Source organism: Enhydra lutris, unplaced genomic scaffold (assembly GCF_002288905.1).
Source record: "Enhydra lutris kenyoni isolate GAN:26980312 unplaced genomic scaffold, ASM228890v2 scaffoldscaffold40, whole genome shotgun sequence".
NCBI classification, from domain to species: domain Eukaryota; kingdom Metazoa; phylum Chordata; class Mammalia; order Carnivora; family Mustelidae; genus Enhydra; species Enhydra lutris.
This window is the reverse complement of record NW_019154124.1, coordinates 10,851,143-10,872,027: the sequence shown is the minus strand read 5'-3', so window position 1 is coordinate 10,872,027 and position 20,885 is coordinate 10,851,143.

The following is a 20,885-nucleotide window of genomic DNA, read 5'->3' as shown; positions in this document are numbered from 1 at the left end:
TAATCACTCTAATTATTTGCTGTCTATTCCTCCAGACTTTCATTTAATAATTTAGGATTGTGCCCCATAAAGTAGAGTCTGTATACTGAATATAGCAACCAGCTCTATTATACTTGCTATCTTGTGGCTATGTGCTCATTACCACTAGTTATAATTGAGACATTTTAATGACTAAAGAGTGTTTTTCAGCGTAGTTATGCTACACTTTTTCTTATAAATAACTCACTGCCATTGGTCATTCAGGTCATTTCCAAATTATTACTGTTATGTTCAAAGAACCACGCACTTATGTGTTTTTTTTGGTCACATTATTTTATTTTAATAAATTCTAGAAATAAATTTGCTGAATAGAAATTGCTGTGCACTTAGAATTTAAAATTTATTTATTTATCTATTTATTTCTTTTTTTTGCCAAATTGCCCTTTAGAAATGTACTGATCTGTTCTCCACGTGTTTGGGGGTCCTCCTTCCACTAGGTTTGTTCACTCATTCTCAGTTTGATTGGTTGTTTACAACTACAATATTGGATTGCTAATGAGGGAAAATATCTTTTCACTTGTCAAATGTATTTTAAACTTTATTTACGGTGAATTTTGTCATGCACTGATTTTTATTTTTATATTTTCATGTAAATGGATATATTTCAGTCCTTTATGATGTTTGGTCTCCCCCTCCCCCCGCCCAAACCTAAACCCATCCTACAACAAGGGGATGAAAATTTTATTTTAAATTTCTCTTTAATTTTATAGTCTAAATCTAAACACGTTAATGATACTGGAATCTTGTGTGTGTGTGTGTGTGTGTGTGTGTGTGTGTGTGTGTGTGTGTTACATAGGGGGAGAGCATATCACCGAATAATTTTTTGCTACTTTTGAATTATAATTTTATCCTATGTGCAGTTATTGCCAGAATTTCTTTAATGTCCTTTTATGTGTTTATTCTTGTTCCTTGCTATAGTAAACAGGGCCTATTTGTTCTTTATTATTATTTTTTATCTGATGGGAAGAGGCATAGCATTATATTTGTAAAAGTTGCCCTATTTTCTTGCATTTGTTTTTCAAATAAAATACAGTGTTAATTAGTTAAGGTCACATCTCCAAAAGTAGAATTGTGCTTGCATAGAGTTATAATCCTTAATTTGGGGAAAAACTTCATCTTTGTTGATTGGGTCTCTCCTTCCAGGAGCAATATACACCTAATTGTTCATATGTTCTTTGGCTCTTGTGATTACATTTTTCTTTCTTTTGGTCCCCATATCTATTTTTTAGTTCCTTGGTTGAAAGCAATAAAACTACCCTAACAGTTTCAAATCAATTAAACTTTTATAGGGTATCTCTATAAACAAAGGATAATAATGGTCTCAAAAAGAACAGATGGCCAGAGTGGCTCTGGGATCTAGATGGCTCATGGAATGGACATCTCCAGCTCCCCTCCATAAAACTGGGAGATTACTATATCAAACAGGAGGAAGAGATAGTGAGTAGCCAAAACCAAAATATGGCCTCTATTTTAAGCTTACTATCATTATTACTAACATGAATAGAAAAACAATTTTAACTTTTCATGATTAGCTGATATGCCCTAGTATGAAATAAAGTAATGATTTTTAAAACTTTCTTTTAATAAAATTTTTTATATTCTCTCAAAATTTGAATATTTTGCTACCTTTTTTCATGAATTCTCTAAGCATCAAAAATATTTTATGTCAATAATGCTTTTTTCTCTTTCATTTATATTAGATATTTTCTTGTCTTATTATGTTATAGAATATAACCTAATACAGTAATGACTGTCACACTCTTCTTATTCCTAATTCTAATAGAAATGCATCTACTAGTTCACTGTTCAATACCATTTTTTTATTATATAAATATTTTTTACCATGTTAAGAAATATTATTTTAATGATTAGGCTGGCATTATTATCTTTTAATTAGGGTTGGATATTGAATTTTATGAAACATTTTCTGGGCTATGCTGAGATGCAGTTTTTATCCATTATTTTTGAAATTAGATATTACTATCAGATTTGCTTTTATTGAACCATCCATGTGCTCTTGAAATAAAGCTTTTTCAGTCATGGTGTCTGATTTTAATAAGAAAGGACCAGCTCACATTGCATTTGTGTACATAGATCAACAATTTTAAGTAAGCTTTACTCATAATTTTATCATTATTGTCTTTGGTAGTTTTAGTGTGGAATTTCATTTTATTTTCAAATGTAAGCTAAGAATAAGCTACTTTCTTCTTAAAATTTTTCCTTTAATAAGTCCTTCTTGACTCTCTCAGAGAGAGAAGCAGACTCCCCGTGGAGCTGGGAGTCCTATGCGGGACTCAATCCCGGGACTCCAGGATCATGATCTGACCTGAAGGCCGTCGCTTAACCAACTGAGCCATCCAGACGCCCCTGATTTCTTTTTGAATATTGTTTATTCAGTGGGGTAGTTAACATCACAATTTAAGCAAGTCCTGTAATGTCCCTTAATGTTCTTTTTTCTGCACATTCCCCTTTCTCATCCTCATGTCATCATGCCTCTTCACTATTGAATTCCAGATCTCATTCCTCCTCTACAGAACTTCTAGAGTTCCAAATTAATACATCTCTCTGTGCATAATTAATACATCTATCTATACTAGGATGTCCCATAGGACCCTGACACACCACATACCTAAAATAGAATTTACTCTCTTCCTCCTTCTTAAGTCCCATCCTTTATTAGCTGGGGTACTCCATATACCTCATCACACATCATAGACTTAGGAGTCAGACTAGATTCTGATTTATTTTCTCTGCCTCACTTTGAATTAGCCTCAGTTCTACAGATTCATTTTTTTTTCTACAGATTTTTTTAAAAATCTATTTTAGAGAGAGTGCACAGTGGGGAGGAGCAGAGGGAGCAGGAGAGAGGGTCCTAAGCAGATTCAGTGTTGAGCTCAGAGCCTGTGGGGCTGGATTCCCAGGACCCCAGCCGAAACCAAGAGTTGGATGCTTAACGGACTCTGTCACCCAAATGCCCCCAAGATCTGCAGATACATTCAAATATTACATATATCTTTTATACATCAAATTTCTATCATTTCCACCTTGAGTATTTGGTGAAGAAATTTTAACTCAGAATTTTAAATACCATAATCTATTTTTATTTATTGAATAGTCTCCAATTCTTAAAAACATCATTGTTATAATAAGAGGGGAAAAGACTAAAACTCAAGTCCTAATGAGGTTATAAATCAGGAAATGTACTAACTCAGAGAATCATCAATAGTAAGAAGCCACAAGTTTCTGTACTTCGCCTGTTCACAGTTTGCTTTAGTTACTTTGTAGGTAAGAAAGGGATAATTACCAATTTCTAGCTTGAAAATTAGAATGCATATGTAATGAATGGATTGACTTAATCAAGGCTGTAAAGGTATTTATAAAATGAAGCGAAAGGCTATATCTAGCTAGGTAAATGTAGTAGGGACATAAAATTCCGCATTTTGGTCAAAAAATCCAACTGCAACTTATGGTTTAGTGCTCAACTGAGCAACAAGGAGGTTGATGGTAACTGAAAGAAAAGAAAACTCAGAAATGTGGCCCTCTGTGAATATTTTGTGAATGTAACTCCATGCTAATATAAAACAGTCATATGCTACATTGTTAATTATATTACTAGTAAATATTGAGACTAAAAATTCAAATGGCATGGAACAAAGAATTACTTACCTACTATATATATATATATAAAAGTATATATATAAATACTATATATATATATAACTACTATATATATATATATATATATAAGTCACACACACTTTATATATATATAAAGTGTGTGTGACTAACTTAACAGAAGCATCATGCAGACCGCTAACAATGTCTGGGACCTGGATATGATCCTGTCCCCAGACATACAGTTGCCACAGAGGGGACGAGAGCCCTGTGCAGAAGCAGGCATATTAACCCAGCAGCTAGGGGAAGACAATGACAAATAATGATGCTGGTATAACGGTGAAATCCAACATCAGGATTCATTCTGACATGCAAGCAATTGGCTGTCCATTTATGGTCAGGAACAGCATCAGTTTAAAGACTAAGTCTAAAAACCAGGTGCACGTTCTGGAATGACAAGTTTCCAAGCAGGAGCTTTAGCACAGCTAAAGAGTCAAGGACCCAATCATTACAATAAAGGTTCAAGTGAGAATAGGGGAAAAGCTGAGTTATTGGAACACAGTTATGAGTCACTGCTGGAGTGACTTATGTTTTGTCTCAGTTAGCTGGAGCTCCAAGTATCCCTCTAGGATGTAGGGGAGTGTTGAGTCTGCAAGTGGTTTTCAAGGAATTCCAGCTGTGTAGAAAGTAGCACTTGACTGTGAATTAAATACCAGAAATGTAGTGCAGTTGTCTTCATCATGATCAAAGAGGGTGGTCTAAAAAAAAATGCTGTATTGTGCTTAGTTCTGGATATAAAGTCTTGTGAAGGACAGTAACATCATGGTTTAGGAAAAAATTTAATTGCCTCAGGTGCCAGGCAGGTACTGAAAAGGAGTAAAGTAGACCCAGAATGAAAAGAAAGAAGGAAGAAAGGAAGTCAGGAAGAGAGGGGAGTGAGTGGGAGGGATGGAGAGAGACAGTGTGTGAAAGAGAGGGAGAGAAAGAAAGAGCAAGACGTTGACATGTCAGCTGCCACTGGCCCGCCTCAGGCAGTGACTGGTGAAGGTTGTGATGAACTGGGTAGTGTGTGCCCTGGTGAAGGGGTGACCATGTTAGGGGCCTTTGATCTGGACACCTTCAAGTACTTCCCAAAATGTGAGAAGGATTTATTATTATGCAGATCTTCTAAATTTTCATCTTGGCAATTGATGTTTTTAACTATGTGTGGGCCAAGAAAAATATTCTGCAAGAATGCACCACCAATCTGGAACTATGCCTCGAGATAGCAGCTAGAAAATTCAGTCTTGACTCTTCCTCCCAAAGGGAAAGCACAGGAATGTTTAGTCCAGACAAGTCATGAGACATACTTTAAATATGCCTAAGACTGTCATGTGGCAAAGGTATTTGTTTTTATTAAAAAAGCAGAATTAGGACTAATGAAGGTAGTTTTAATACAATATAAAGATGAACTTTCTAACAATTAGAGCTATTCTGGTACACAAATCCCAGAGCGTCTTCTCCTCCAGGACATGGTGTACCAAATGGATAAAATTTATGGGAGGCATGCAGGAACTTTCGAACTGAATTAGGAAGTAAGATCTGGATGCCTTTCCAGAACACTGGAGGACATCAGTTTTCCATCTCTTGATGATTTATATCTTTAGGTTGGTTAATAACAGTACGACCCTAGGATTATAAAGAATTAGACTTTTTCAAATATGTATTTTCTACCACCACCCTTTATTTAATGTAAATGTGACAAATAGATGTGTTACTTCCAGTATGTTCCTTCTCTCATTTTTAAAAAATAATATTATCTATTGTTTTGTTTTGATTTTCTTTTATCATTTAATGAGTTTGCTCCTTGATCTTTTAAAGGCAGCTCATAAATGAGAAGCATCATGGAACTGTGGTAGAAATCACAAGCTTTGAAAGCTGACGTAAATGGGTTAAAATCATGAGTATTCCACGTATTAAGTACTTGATTTAACTAATTCTATGAGCCTTAGTTTCCTCTTCTATAAATATTTAGTTTGATTTTCTAAACTATGTTTCCTTTTCACATTTATAATAGAATAAAAGTTACAACACAGAGCTGGATAAGTTATGTAAATTAAACCATGTAAGATGACTGGCCCATATTTGCCCTGGAGATTACAATACCCATTTAAAACTAACCCAAATTCATGTTCAAATAATTCTATATTGATTAATAGGTAATGCAAGTACTTGTAACAGAGTAGTCCCATTTTGTCCCTCCCATCCATTGTAACATTGATGTCATTTGTTTCACTTACCATAAGCTATAATCACCAGATACATTATTGTTATTATTTTGACAAACTATTATCTAGCAGATCAATTAAGAATAGAAAAAATTTTTTAAAAATTTTACCTTCATTTTCTCCTTCTCTAACGCTCTTTCTTTATGTAGTTTTGAGTTTCTGACCTGTATAATTTGTCATTTCTTTGAAAAAACTTCTTTAAACATTTCTTGTGGGTTAAGTCTACCAACAGAGGATCCCTAGTAGAAGGTACTGCTGATAAATGTCAATATTGTAACAAAGGTAGCTGTGGCTTTCCAGGCCATTCCAGGAGAATGTCCCACCTAGAAAGAGGGTGGCACAAGTCTGCTTCTGGAAATGAAAATCACAGGCATGTGACAGAAGAAGCAGATGTCGCTGTGGAGCCTCTCATCTTCCTGGGGGAAGACTAGTGATCATGGTGTGGAGGGGTCAACCTCTCTTCACACCTCTGTGATGTGGGGCTTAGGTTCTGGCCATGGTGGTGGGATCCCTGATTCTGGCTACCATTGTCCTGGATCTTACCAGGAGGCATCACACTCTTTCCTGCCCTGTGATATGCCCCGTGTCAGTTTCCCAATAAAAGAAGAGAGAAAAACAAAACAAAACAAAACAAAACACAATCCCCAAATTCCCTTAAGTCTTATTTGTCTGAGAAAGTATTTTTGCTTCGCTTTTTTCTTTAAATCTAAGAAACTAATTTTTAAAAAGACTTTTTTTTTTCAGAAAAGTTTTAGATTCACAGAAAAAATGAGGAGAAGCTACATAGAGTTGCCAAATATTCCCTACCCATATACATGCATAGCCTCCCCCATTAACAACATCTCTCACCAGAGTGGTACATTTGTTACAAGTAGTGAGCTGGTCTTGACACACCAGAATCATCAAAATACTCTCTTTTACTTTTGAAGGATAATTTTGTTGAAAACAAAATTTTAAGTTGGCATTTTTTCTTTTTAATAACTTAAATATTTCACTCCATTCGCTTTTTGCGTGTATAGTCTCAGCGGTTTCTGAAGCGATATCCGATGTTATTCTTATCCCTGTTCTTCTGAAAGAAATGCTCTTTATTCTTGGGCTTCTTTCAAAATTTTCTCTTTGGCTTTGATTTTTCTAAAGTTGAACCTGATGTGCTTAGGTATAGAATTTTAGTATTTGTCCTGTTTTTATTTTTTGCTCAGCTTCTTACATCTCTAATTTGGTGTTTGTCATTAATTTTAGAAAATTCTATTAATTTTCAAAAATCTCTTCAGCTCTTTTCTCTCTTTCTTCTCCTTCTGGTTTTCCCATTATACATATGTTACATCTTTTGTAATCAACCCACAGTGATTTGATACTCTATTCCATCTTTTTTTCCCTTTCTCTTTGCATTTCAGGTTTTTATTGACATAGCTTCAAATTTACTAATTCTTTCTACAGTTATGTCTAGTCTGTTGATGAGCTCATTAAAAGAATATTTTTGTTAGTCTTTTTATTTCTAGCATTTCCTCTTATCTTTTTTTTTTTTAGATTTTCCATCTCTCTGCTTATATTACCTATCTGTTCCTACATCTTGTCTGCCTTTTCCAGTAAACCCCTAAACATATTAATCATAATTATTTTAAATTCCCAAGGTGACCATTTAAAAATCTTCCTACATGGTGGTCCCCTCTTATCCATGGTTTTGCCTTCCATGACTTCATTTTCCATGTGTTTGTTTTCTATGGTTTCAGTTACCCGTGGTCAACCACAGTCCAGAAGCAGAGGATCCTCATTCTGATGTATTGTCAGAGGGTCAATAGTAGCCTAATGCTCCATCACAATGCCTGTGCCATTCATCTCACTTCATCTCATCACGCAGGAATTTTACCAACCCACATCATCACAGGAAGAAGAGAAGTGAGTACAGTATAGTAAGATATTTTGAGAGAGAGCTACCATATTCAAATAACTTTTATTACAGTATATTGTTATAATTGTTCTATTTTATTATTGTTGTCAATTCCTTGTTGTATCAAGCTTATAAATTAAACTTTATCATAGGTATTTATGTAATAGGAAAACATAGCATATATAGGGTTGTGTGCTATCCACAATTGCACACATGTAGTGAAGCTCTTGGAATATATATTCTGTGAATGGGGGGGTGCAGTATATCCGGTTTTGGTCCTGATGCTTTGCCTCTACAGAGTGTGTTTTTGTCTTAACTATGTTTGCTATTTTTTGTTAAAAGCAGTACATGACTACCAAGTAAAAGGAAGTGAAGTAGATAGGACTTTTGTGTAAGGTTTTATGTCTTTCTGGGTGTAGGGGGTATTTATATTTGCTGTGTTTCCCATACCCCTCACTCCCAGGAACGGGTCACCTATGAGTTTTTAACTATTACTGTGCTGCCCCCAATTCCTCAATTATAGTTTAAAGTCTTGACTGATACTGGCTCCAGTCGTAGGGTTCTGCTCCTGTGCTTCTGCTTCAAATAAGTAGGGATTCTCTGTATCTGCCTGTCTGTCTTTCAGTTTTTAGCAGTTAGGCCTGTGACCTGAATTCTTTGGTATATAAAAAGAATATTGACTTTCAGTCTATTCAGCATTTTTCATGTCTAGATGAGAGTGATGATTTCCAAGCTCTTGGTATATTGTACCAGAAATCTAAAGTCAACTGGCCCATAGAAAATACTCAAAAAATATTTTGTCTCTTCTCATATATTTTATTGATTGATTGATTTGATTGGTTGGTGTTGAAAGTGTAGCCTCTTCTTTGCCTTAAAGAAGACTATTCTATTAGGTATAGCTTTGTAAAAAAAAATTTAGATATGCATAAGCAATCATAATTAGCTGCAATTTTGCCTCACAAACATTAAAATCCATATTTTGTTCTTAAAATAATGAAGTGAAAATGCACACGCAGGTTGTTTGGGGATTCTTGATCTTCACTCCATCAGAATGTGTTTCAGTATGTGAATAACACCATTAGCACGATTAGTGCCTGCATAAACTACATCAGAAGCTATATACAAATATCAAAATACAAAAGCTATTGTTTCATGAAGGAATATTCCTTTGCCAAAGAGGAAATCTTTGTAGATCTTCCAAACACAAGTTTGTACTTAGTCCCATTTCCCCCTTCACCTAATTGGAATAGAGCAGTAAAATTCTTTTTATTTTGCATGTATTTCCTATTTATGTTTTATGAGTTACCTCTCTATAATTGGTGACATAGTTTTACTTCTCATCTGACAGTTGTGTTTCCCAATTGTCAGGTATTTATCCAAAGTCTAAATTCTTAGATCAGAGTTAAACACATACACACAGACGCACAACAAAACATAAACACAAGCAAAAAACAAACAACAAAAAAAAACTGAAACAAAAAGCAGATCTTGAAATCTCACTTTGTGAAAAGCAGCAGCAGGTGCTGTGTTCATAGCTAAACCCATTCTTCTCTTCAAAGGTTGCAGATTCTGTCTCAGGTCTCACATGCCTCATTTCTGCCTAATCAATAAACATGGCTTCTATTGATGTGTGTTCCAATAAAACCAGATCATAGTGTGTGCACTCAAGATTGCTATTATATGTCAAGTATCTTTAGCATAGGATTGTATCTGGATTGATAGCTCTTCTAAACTGAAAACACTAAATTTTATTGCCCTTAAACCTCTTCTCACTTTGCAAGCATCCATTTCATTGATGGAAGCCTGCCAGTTTTAAGTATTTTATTTGACCTCCTATATTTCACCAGAATGGTATAAAATTGTTTCCAAAATAATCTATTTTTGTTTCCATGCTGGTAGGATGAAACTATGTCCTCTCTTTAAATTCCACATATGTCCTGACAATAAATTGTCCTCTTTATTTGGGGGCTGTCAGTTTTGTTTAAAGAATGTGGTAGGAAAACAGGCTGTGCTAATCCAATGTACCTTTCTGTTAGAAAGTCTCCTGAGGCATTTGTTCTAAGACCAAGGAAACGTTTGAAGGCTTTAAATCTGATTTTTCGGACAGCTGTACTAATTTAACTAAAAGGGTTACGGGAGGGGATGGAGAAAAAAAAAATCTATAAAGTGTTTGGTTGACATTTGAAAAAGAAATTGAGCTTCATATAGAAGCACATACGTGAATTGTGACAACGTTTCCAGAATCAATAGGAATAGATGTAAGCACTGGAGAGTTTATCTCTAGATTTAGAAGAGCAAATGAATATCAATTTGCATAATTATTTACACACATGTATATACTGGTGTGAACAGTGTATACTTATCTATGGATGCATTACATATACATAGTAAATGTAACTATTTTATGTTTTGATTGAGAAATAGTCTTGACAAACTCGCTTGAAAAATGTAGATAAGCAAACAGATAATTTGGTTTAATATTTAAATAAAACCAAAAGCTGATTGCGTTTCAAAATATGAAAACATTTCAACAGAAATTGAACAATGCAGCTAATTAATACAGAGGTGCTTACAAATATTTGACTTTTTGCAATCATGTAATTGACATAGAAATAAATTACTTATTTTTTTTCTTGCATAAAAATGTATTGCACCAGGAGAATTGGCCATATGGTATGGGATTACTTGTCTTAATATGTGGAGCAGAGGAAAGGATAAATTATAGAAAGAGAAAGAGAGAAGAGGAAGCAGGAGTAAGGAGAGGAGAAAATAGAAGAAAACAGAAAGCTATACAATTCATAATGAGAGAAAGGATTTCTGAGGCTTTTGTGGGATTTAATCAATGGATTCTCACTTTTTGCTTGGACTGGGTGATCCATTGTTTTCCCACTACTTTGCTTCCATGAAACAATTAATTTCACCTGAATCATTGCCACCTCTCTCCTATGATAGGTCAAGGAAGGCCTCAAAGGCCTGGGAAAGCCAAGTTATGATTTTAATAGGGCAAGGCTTAAGGATATAGAGCAATGGACTAGAACATAGATAATCTGTAATCAAGGGGGTCGTAACTGCCATTGTGGCTTCATTAAAAATACATAATTTGATAATCCAAATCAATTGATAATCCAAATCAACTGACCAAAGGTATATATTTTCCTTTCTGTTTTTTCTAATTAAGAATTTTTTTTAAGATATAGCTAGAATTCAGGTACTTATTAATAGTTCTGAATGAGGACTGTTTTGACAAAAAAAAAATTTGCCCAAATATGGAATCCAAGAGATACTTCATCTAATAATGAAACATAAGAATTTCCATAAAAGGGTTAGATGTAAAATAATGGACATCACAGGTATTATGTAATACCAAAATACCAGCAAAATATCAGCAAAAGGATCCAAACTGGGTACTATGTACTTTGTATTCATTAATGTCATCTACTTTTTCAAGTACATATTTCTGATTTGCAAACATATGTGTGCACTGCATTTCTCTGCAAATAAGGAAAAGAAAATAAGCATTTATTGGACACCTACATAATCTCATTAAATCCAAACAGCAACTCCACATGGGTAGTATTGTCATTATCCCTAGTTTTCTGCAGAGGAACCTGCAGATAATGGCTTGTAGGGTAGTGGGATTCTAAGGTCTGCACCATCTGGCTGCATGTTTTTATTTCCATTGCACCAGGTGAGAAACACTACATTAGAGAGAAAAGATTTTAGGATATTTACTTTTCATTTTATATGATTCCAGAAAAGTAAACACACAAAGAGGGTTTTAAAAGAATTTTTATTGTATGGGAGAGTACAGATCAGCCCAATATGTCCAATAAATTCTTTTAAATAGGGGCTCCATAGCCACAGACATAGGTCACTTTATCAGACAATTACCTGACTGTCCAAAAAAACCACCTTCTTAAACATTCCAATATGTTGTTAAGAAAAAGATATGAAGTGTGATGTTAAGTATTAAAATACTTAAAAGCATGCCTGCACTTCTTTGGTGAATGGACGTGCCATTAATGAAGGTATATAAACTTCAGAAAATAAGAGCAGAGTGTGTGAGGAGAGATTTACTTCAAGTGAAATCCTCTGCCCTCAAAGGGTTAAATGTTAACAAAGTTAAAAAGCAGAAATCAGGCTCCTATTAGTCTTGAACACTAATCTTGTTGACGGCTGAAGTGTTTCCTTATTTTATCCATATTTATTATATTGAAGGTGGGTTATATGGTGGTGACTAATGACCAGACATCTGGACCTAGTGACCCTTAAAATTCTCCAGCCATTGCTGTTCACAATTAAATACCACATGAACTAAAATGATATTTTGGCTTGACCAGGACAAATTAGTGTGGCAAAGCTAAAGAAATAGCCTTGCCTTTAGCCTCCAAGAAATCATAGCCTATAGACATTTTAAAATAAAAAATATGAAATTTTTTATAAGACTTGTGTGTCTCATCATCATTACAGAACTAAGGAAACAAAATGAGTATTTTTCAGAATAAAATGAGTATTTTGGTGGGTTTATCATTGTGACTATGAAGAACAATTTTTTCCGAACGTTTTACCTCCCAGAATTTTGATTGAGCTGTGGAAAATGGGATTACTTCAGGTTAAATAATTGGCAAACCTCATTTCCAGAGTAATTAATTTTATTTGCAGACAGATAACTAGAGGGAAGAGAAGGCAAATGTCATCATCATCATAAGAATTATTCATTAAAGGTAGGTGAGTTTGTCTTTCCCAGATTTCTACAGAGGGTAGTGGGAAAGGCAACATAGAATGATAATGGCCAACACAATAAAGATAGGATTGCCAGAAACACAAAAGAGGTGAGTAACACAAGAACTCTGAGGTTGTGTAAGTACCCAAGGGAAGGGCCTCAAAAAAATTTCTATTTAGATTCTACAAAGTATGTCTGTTTTTGTCCCCTCTGGCTAAGAGAGGAGATGAGGTGCTCTGGGGAAAGGCTGGCAAAGGAGAGGAGCTCAACCCCTTCCAAGATGAAATCTTCTTGATTTCATTTGGTATCAAATTCAAATGTATCATCTGTTAGATGCGATGAGACCTCTAAGCAGGATAAAACCTTTGATTAAAAAAAAAAAAGTTCAGATACCAATCCACCAACATGTCAACACACAGCTTCCACTGATGAACCCATGCCCTCCATCTAAAATAAGAGCCCCAAAATACAGACGGGATGCAAACAAGCAATACTTGGTCCTCAACTACATGACAGTCTGAGGTGAACACTAAGAAGTTTTAGATGGAAGTAAAAGAATCATGGGGTATTCATATAAACTGTATCTGGGGGAAAATATTCAGACAAAACTACCCACATTAAATATGAGAAAGATGAAAAGAAAGACTGATCATTATGAAAAGAGATGCCACAACATTTTTAAGAACATAAAGTGCAATATAAGATTAAATCCCCTTCTTAGAGAATTTATGAAAGATACTGAAAAATATTTTCTTAAGAAATACTTTGAAATCTAGAAGAAATATGTTAAGGAACATGGAACCCATGAAACAAAAAATATACCAAATGAGATCGAGGATAAGATAATGAAACAACAGAGTGATTTTAAAAATAGAGACTATACATCTGAGGAAACAAACGAAAATCAAAACCATGTCATCACAGAATTAAAAAATAAGGCACTATTAGGAAATTATAAAATATGCATATTTAAAACCTAGAACTTATAAGATTAAACTAAGCATTTACTAAAACAAGACATAGACTGCAAAAGAAATCTAAGGAAAGAATAATAAAGGGTACAAAGAGAGTTTAAAACAGTCACAAATTAATGAAAAAAAGAAAAAAAAAGCAAAAATCCACTTTTTAGATACATTTATAATAAAAAAAATGAAATAAAACAAAATTAAACAATTGTGAGTTGGGGGAAATTGGAGGGGGAGACAAACCATGAGAGACTGTGGACTCAGAAACAAACTGAGGGTTTTGGAGGGGAGGGGGTGGGGGGTTGGATGAGCCTGGAGGTGGGTATTATGGAGGGCACTTATTGCATGGAGCACTGGGTGTGGGGCATAAACAAGGGATTTTGGAACACTGAAAAAAAAATTAAAAAAAAAAAAGGAAACAGAAGTAACAAGGTACAGACACAGGCAATTTAAAAGTGTTGGTAAATAAATGCAAAAACCTTAAAAACATACATTTTCTATAATAAAAACCAATAGACATAAAAAAGCTAAAAAAAGAAAAGAACTAACAAATAAATGATCCTAGCATAGGGAGAAACACTGAACAAACCATTCACCATGAGGAAAATGGCCACAGAATCATGAGTTAATACTCTTTGCAAAGTGTCAGGCTCAGATAATTTTCCAAGTAGCTTTTCTTTTTCAGTTCTTGAAGGAATTGACAATGATGTTCTTATTTAATGTGTTCCATAACATAGAGACAGGAAAGTAACTCAGCATTACTCTGACTATAAATCCATATACAAAAATATAGATTAAAAAAAATCAAAGAAAAAATTTGGATGTAAGACATCATGTTTTATAATTTCTCCCATAATCCATTACCAGTTTTGAAATAGCAGAATCACTTCTAAAGTATCCCTTAAGGTCCTTGCCCTAACTCCTGACTTTGAGGTACAGTAGAAATTCAGGAACCCTAATTATTTTTCACAGCTCATGGCATTTCTCTCCAATACAAGCTAGCTCAAATTTATAACATCAAAAAAAGAACCCCAAGTAAGTTCCTTTTCCTTCTAGTAGTTTGCATTTGGAAATTACACACACGCACACACACACATCACTATATAGGAGTACGTGAAATTGATAATTCTTGCATCAAGTTCCAAAGCCAATAAGTCAAATCAATAAATGCTTGTTCAGTACTCAACCCTCCCTGTCAAGGAATTTGCAATCTGTAGAGAACTGGAGAACTTTTAGAGACAATACATCCTCAAAAGGTATTTTTACCTTAGAGATTATAAATAACATAGGAATTGAGATACGAGAAATATAGAATCATCAAAAGAGGTCAATATCTTTATTAGGAGGAAATAATAAATTTCCAAAATTTAAGTAACTGTCCCAAAGTAACTTTATTTTGATCAGGTAGTAAATCACACATGCAGAACAGCTCAGTGGTAAGAAAGCAAAAATTGTTCATGGGAAATAATTCCCAATTTTTGAAATGCAGTTATGTTTTTCTCAATAAATGAGTTAACCAGACACCATTTGTTGATAAGCATCATATGGGAGAATGGAGTGGTTTGCCATAGTCAGAAAGTAAATCAATCATAGGTTTGGAAATAGAATCCACATGTGCAGACTTGTGGAGCTGGTTGAGCCACCGGCCAACACTCTCTCATCACACTAGATTAGTTCTGCTCCTGTCCAGGAGAAGACTGTTAATGGTGAGTCTGATTAGGCCATGAAACCCAATCCCAAGGGAACTGACAGAGACGCCATCTCATGTGCCATTTAAAATAACTTTAGGACCTGGAGGATATCATTTGGTATTAAGAAGTAAGTAAAGGGCTTGCTTATCCCAAGATGTTTACTAAATCCATTCAACCTGAATAAGACATATTAAGGATTTTTTTTTTTGAGTAATTGTGACCCATTATGACCCAGCATATGTAGTACCATAATTTGAACATAGTTAATTTTCACTTGGAAGATTTTTGTTTATTTTGGTAGGATGGCATCAAAGTGTTGATATACTGGGACTTGGGGAAAATATGTATTTTTCTTGTATTCCTAGGCTATATTTCATTTATTTATTTATTTTCATTCATTCATTCTTTATTTGTTTAATCAGTAAACAAGATGAATGCCCATTTTGTTCCTAGTCGTGTCATTAAACGAAAGAGTCAATTTCTACGTCACAGTGTAGTGACAGAGAGAGACATGACATATTAATGCAGTTTCTTCCAGTTGAAAATGATGAAAACACAACCCAAACAAAAATGTGCATTAGCAAGAAGAGCTGAAATATCTGGCAGTATCAATGGCTGTGGCCAAAGCTAAATCTAGGTGCTGAAATAATATTTGTAGGGTTATCCTATTTCTCTCGACTTCCTGGTTCTTTACTCCTTACTGGCTTCACTCACATATTTACGTGATGCTTAGCAGTTGTGATCTTAGAAAAGAGACACTTTCTTTTCAAGTGTCCGTGTCAATTTCAGAGTGAAATCTGGTTTTTACCACTTGGCTCATTTGTTTTCCTTAAGTTATTCAGCATAACCAGGGAAATTTAGTATTATGATTGGCTTTGACTTGGGTTGTGTGTCTATCCTGCAAGCAAGAAAGTGGAGGCAGGTCCCTCTGAATAACAAGGACTAAAATGGGAAGAAATAATTTTTCAAAAATCGGCAAGAAACATAAAATATGCCCATTACAGATACTTAAAAGGGTATGTATGTAACATAGGAATCATTGTAGAAACAAAGCGGAGCTTAATCAAAGAACAAAGGAAGTGATGTTCAATGCTCTAGAGGGTTGGGAAGGGTCAAGGAAGGCTTAAGAGAGTAGGTAAACTTTGGCCTAAGTTTTAAAATATGAACAAGATGTTTAATTTTGGGACCAGAGAGGTAAGACATGACAGCAAGCAGGGAGACCTTGAGTAGCATAAAAACACAATAAACAACTGGAAGGTTAATTGTTATGAACTCATCAAGTGGTAAACTTTAATCTACAAGTAGATCAATCACTATACAACTGTGCCTAGATCATACTAGTTGTTCAACAGAAGTTTGTTGAGTCAATACAAGTTGAACAATTTCCAAATCAAATTGGGAAGAAGTAAACATGGAATAAGGGAGGAGTAGAATAAACATTTTTCTTCTTTGAACATTAGCCAAGTACACTTATACTTTCTGCAAAATAATAAGGTAGGACTTGGCAGGATTTGAGGTTTAGTGATACCACTTTCTTTAATGGACAAGCTTCTAGAAGAAAATCTGTATAACATAAGCCAATCTCTTATATCTTCAACATCTCTCAAGACATTTAGGTACAGTTTCCTTCTTGAAGGGAAGCAAACATTTCAGATGACACAGAATGCTAGTAAAGTCTAGAGGCTGTTCAGTGCTGTCAAATGTTCCTTTCCTTTATTTACTGAGTTAATTTTTGGCTTAATTAGAATCTGTTGCCAATGTTCTGAAATCCTTTCACCATAGACTTTTACTGTCTATCTCTTTTTCCCATCATCTCCTCAAGTATTTCTAATTCTCATGATGTGGTCCTAAGGAGAAATGTCCTTGCAATAATGGACATTCTAGATCATACTCCCTGCAGGCAGGTAGCAAAGTTACTTTCACTGCCAGAAGAAATTTTTAAATAATTCATGTGTTTCCAATTGGAGTTTCATGGAAACTAAGTAAGTGTTTTCATTCCTTGTATTATCATCCTATTACCAATACACCTTGCCCTAATTTTACCTTACCACCATGGGTGAGGAAGGGAAGGAACAACAATGAGGAGAGTATTCTGACCTCTTGTGTTTCAAGATTAAGCAATTTACATTTTTCCAAGAATGCTGTGGTGAATTAAGAACACACTTTCTTCAACATTTATTAGTCATTTCCTATTCCATCATATCTGTGTATATTCTCCTAATAAAATTATACTATTATTTACTTATTTATTTCAAAGATTTATTGTTTATTTGAGGGAGAGCAAGTAGACAAACATGAGGGGCAGAGGGGGATGGAGAGAATCCCAAGCAGACTCCACACTGAGTGCAAGCCAATCACCGGGCCTCAGTCTCATGACCCTGAGATCATGACCTGAGCAGAAACCGAGAGTCTGGCGTTCAACCTACTGTGCCACCCAGGCACTCCAATTATACTATTATTTAACTTCCGCTTTAAAAACAACTAATTTAAATTTGTCCCCTGTTATTAGACATTCCCCAATATTCCATTAAAACAAATGTGAGCTTAATACCAGAATTTTGTCATTGAGCCTATGCATAGAATGAGGAAATGGACTACATAAATAAATACATAAAATTCCTTAATTCTTTGTTTGGACAGGCAAATGCTCTGTTAGACAATCAGCTTTCTCAAGTGTCTAGGCAGAAAATACACGAAGAGAAAGAGAAAACAGAAGGAGAATACACAAGTGTTTGGAATTAGTAGTGTCCTTCATAAGCTGAAGTATAAAACCAGTGTACAAGACAATATGCCTTGTGGTTATGGCATTGGGATAGAAATTAATCCAAAATATAGCTAATTTCCAGTTTCACCAGGTTTTGTTTGTTTGTTTGTTTATTAGTTTTTACTTTGGGAAAATTAGTTAATTCACTGAAATTCATTTCCCTTCTCTGTAAAATAGGAATCAATTATCAGGGCAATTGTGAAGATTAAATGGGAAAATGTCTGTGAAATACATTGCATCAGATCTTACATTAGAAATAGGTGCTCTATAAATAATATTATTATCTGAGCAATCTGCCTTTGAGGAACAAATTAGATCCCTGGTTATAACAAAATCAAATGACGTTAAGGAAGTGCATAAATAAAGAAAATATTCATTAGAAACTCAATGATAGATACTTCGAGAAGGCACTTCAGTGTCAGTCTTCTTGTAACTAAGTCCAGGGGACAAGGGATGAGGATATGAACTGTTCAGTCAAAAACTGATGCGGAGGTAAACACATTGCATTGTCCTAGAGCAAGTCTAATACACACTAGATAATCCTTTAATCATTCCCAAATGCAGCAGAATTATCCAAGGTGCTTTTAAAATACAATTCCCACACCCCACTCAGAATCTCCAGAGTATGGCTAGGTAATCCATATTTTTAGCTTAAGATCTAGATATGCACCCCAGTTCAGATGATCGGGATAATTCCCTTTATTTTGATTTTGTGCTTATCACTTTGAGTTATGGTTTGGATTCCCATGCCACTCTATCACAGAAAGAAAATGAACTGGTCAGATGGACAATGTTTTCAGTTTCCAATACAACTGCATTTCTTGTTGTAAATTGATAACTGTCATTCTGACTTATCCAGAGATTATTATAAGCTAGATTAATATATTTGCTGTAGACTACTTGTGGTATGTTGACCAAATAAAGTTTTCACACTTCTCAATTACTAAGAGCAGATAATCCCTTTAGGGAACTGTCAAACCAGGAAGCCTCTTAGAAAGTCACATGAGTGGCAGAACCCAGTCTTAACCACAGCTGCCTTCTTTTCAAAGACCAACAGTGCTGGCCTTAGTACCTCTGTGCCCTGTGTTTATGTACCCACACCATATGTTTGGTTAGAGTCAGCTCTCTTAGGGTCAATAGGGCTGATATGCTCATTCCGTGATTAATTTCCTTCACAAACTGTTGTAAGGGAATTTCTGAAATGAATGTTCTTGGACAAACATTATAGGACCTGCTGTCTTCTCTTCATCCCTAAATTGGTCTCTGTGTGGTGACGGAGTGGGTCAGCTGACCTTCACTGCATCAGATCTCGGTGATCTGGTCAGAGCCTCCCCATATACATTGCCATACTTAGAAGAAAAAGAGGAATTATTATCTCACTGTTTTGTTTTTTTTTTCCAATGAGGGACTCAAGAGCATTAAATAATACTTAAAAATAATCCTGCTGCCTCAGCAAGCAATCCCTGTGCTGTCAGCGCAAGGCTTTGGTGGACACATGATCGTACAGCCTGGTGGGGTAAGTTCAGCATCTTGCACTGATCACTGTAGGCAAGTCTCCTAGTTTGTCCTCACTCCTGAAACCCTGAGAGACTAGGTTTACTGTGAGGACAGCATCACTCCCTTCTCTTTTCCCCAAGTAAAAGTAAAAGACCATTGCTCTTGTGTTTAATCAAGACCGGGCTCTTCTCTGCATGGGAAGACCAACTCTAGAAACTATCAAAATATAAGGACTATATCACTGGAAATATATTTTTGGCATAACTTCTTGCTAAGTTCCCTAAATCAACTTTGGTCTTTCTGGTCTGACAATACATTAGGTTAAACTTCCCCCACCCAGTGCCTCTTGCTGAATGGGTCAAGTCTTAGTCCTGCATTGTCTCATCCCAGTTACAGAATGAAACTCTTTTTAAAAAGTCTAAGAAGGCCTCTCCCATGAGCATGTAAGGTGCTTACCGGCCGGCTGCCAACTAGCCCCGAGCCACAGAGCAAAGCGGCATTCAAGTTGGGCTTCTAAAATTTCTTTTCCTTTTAAAATTTGCTCTACTGTCCAGTACTATGTTTTGGGAAGTGTCCTAAACAGGATGACCTTCCTTTAGACCTGCACTCTTCTGAGGCCTGAGGGGAGGCTGTTATAAACCAGCTGATAGGAAGCTGAGATGATGCATCTCGCCTACTGTGCAGTCACGTGTAGAGAGTACAACTGCTCCCTGCTTCACTGACTTGAGGGTCTGCATTTTAAGTTGTGATTGGTAGAGCAAGGTACAGGAGGTCAAAAGAGAAAATTAATTCAAATCTGATGTATTTTATGTTTGTGTGCACAGAGTTTGCATTTGTAAACTGTGCTTTTCAGAACAGCGTCATTGCCTCTTTCAGCCCTAAGGAGGAAGGAGTGTGTGTTGGGTGCACATATGCTCATGCCCTTAACCTCCCAGTCCCAGGTCAATGCCAAGCATGGGAGGGGTGTTGAACAGTTTTCCTAGGTCATGTGTTGTCTTTATGTGCTATGTTGATCCTAACAACCTAATGAGAAGGGCATTATTAGCTCTATCTCTTTCATTTTTTATTTTTATATTTTAAAAAGATTTATTACTTGAAACAGAGAGTCAGAGAGAGCACACAAGTGGGAGGGGCAGAGAGTGGGAGACAGAATCTCAAGTAGACTCAGCGCTGAGCCTGGACCCCAATGCAGGGCTGGATCTCAAAACCCTGAGGACACAACCTGAGCCCAAATCAAGAGTATATCACTTAAACAACTCCGTCACACAGGCATCACTTAAAAAAAAAAAAAAAGATTTATTTATTTTACAGAGAGAGAGGGTGCATAAGAGAGTGCTGGGGGTGGGGGCAGAGGGTGAGAGGATATCTTAAGCAGGCTCCACGCCCAGTGTGGAGCCCAATGTGGAGCTTGAGCTCACGACCCCAAGATCATGACC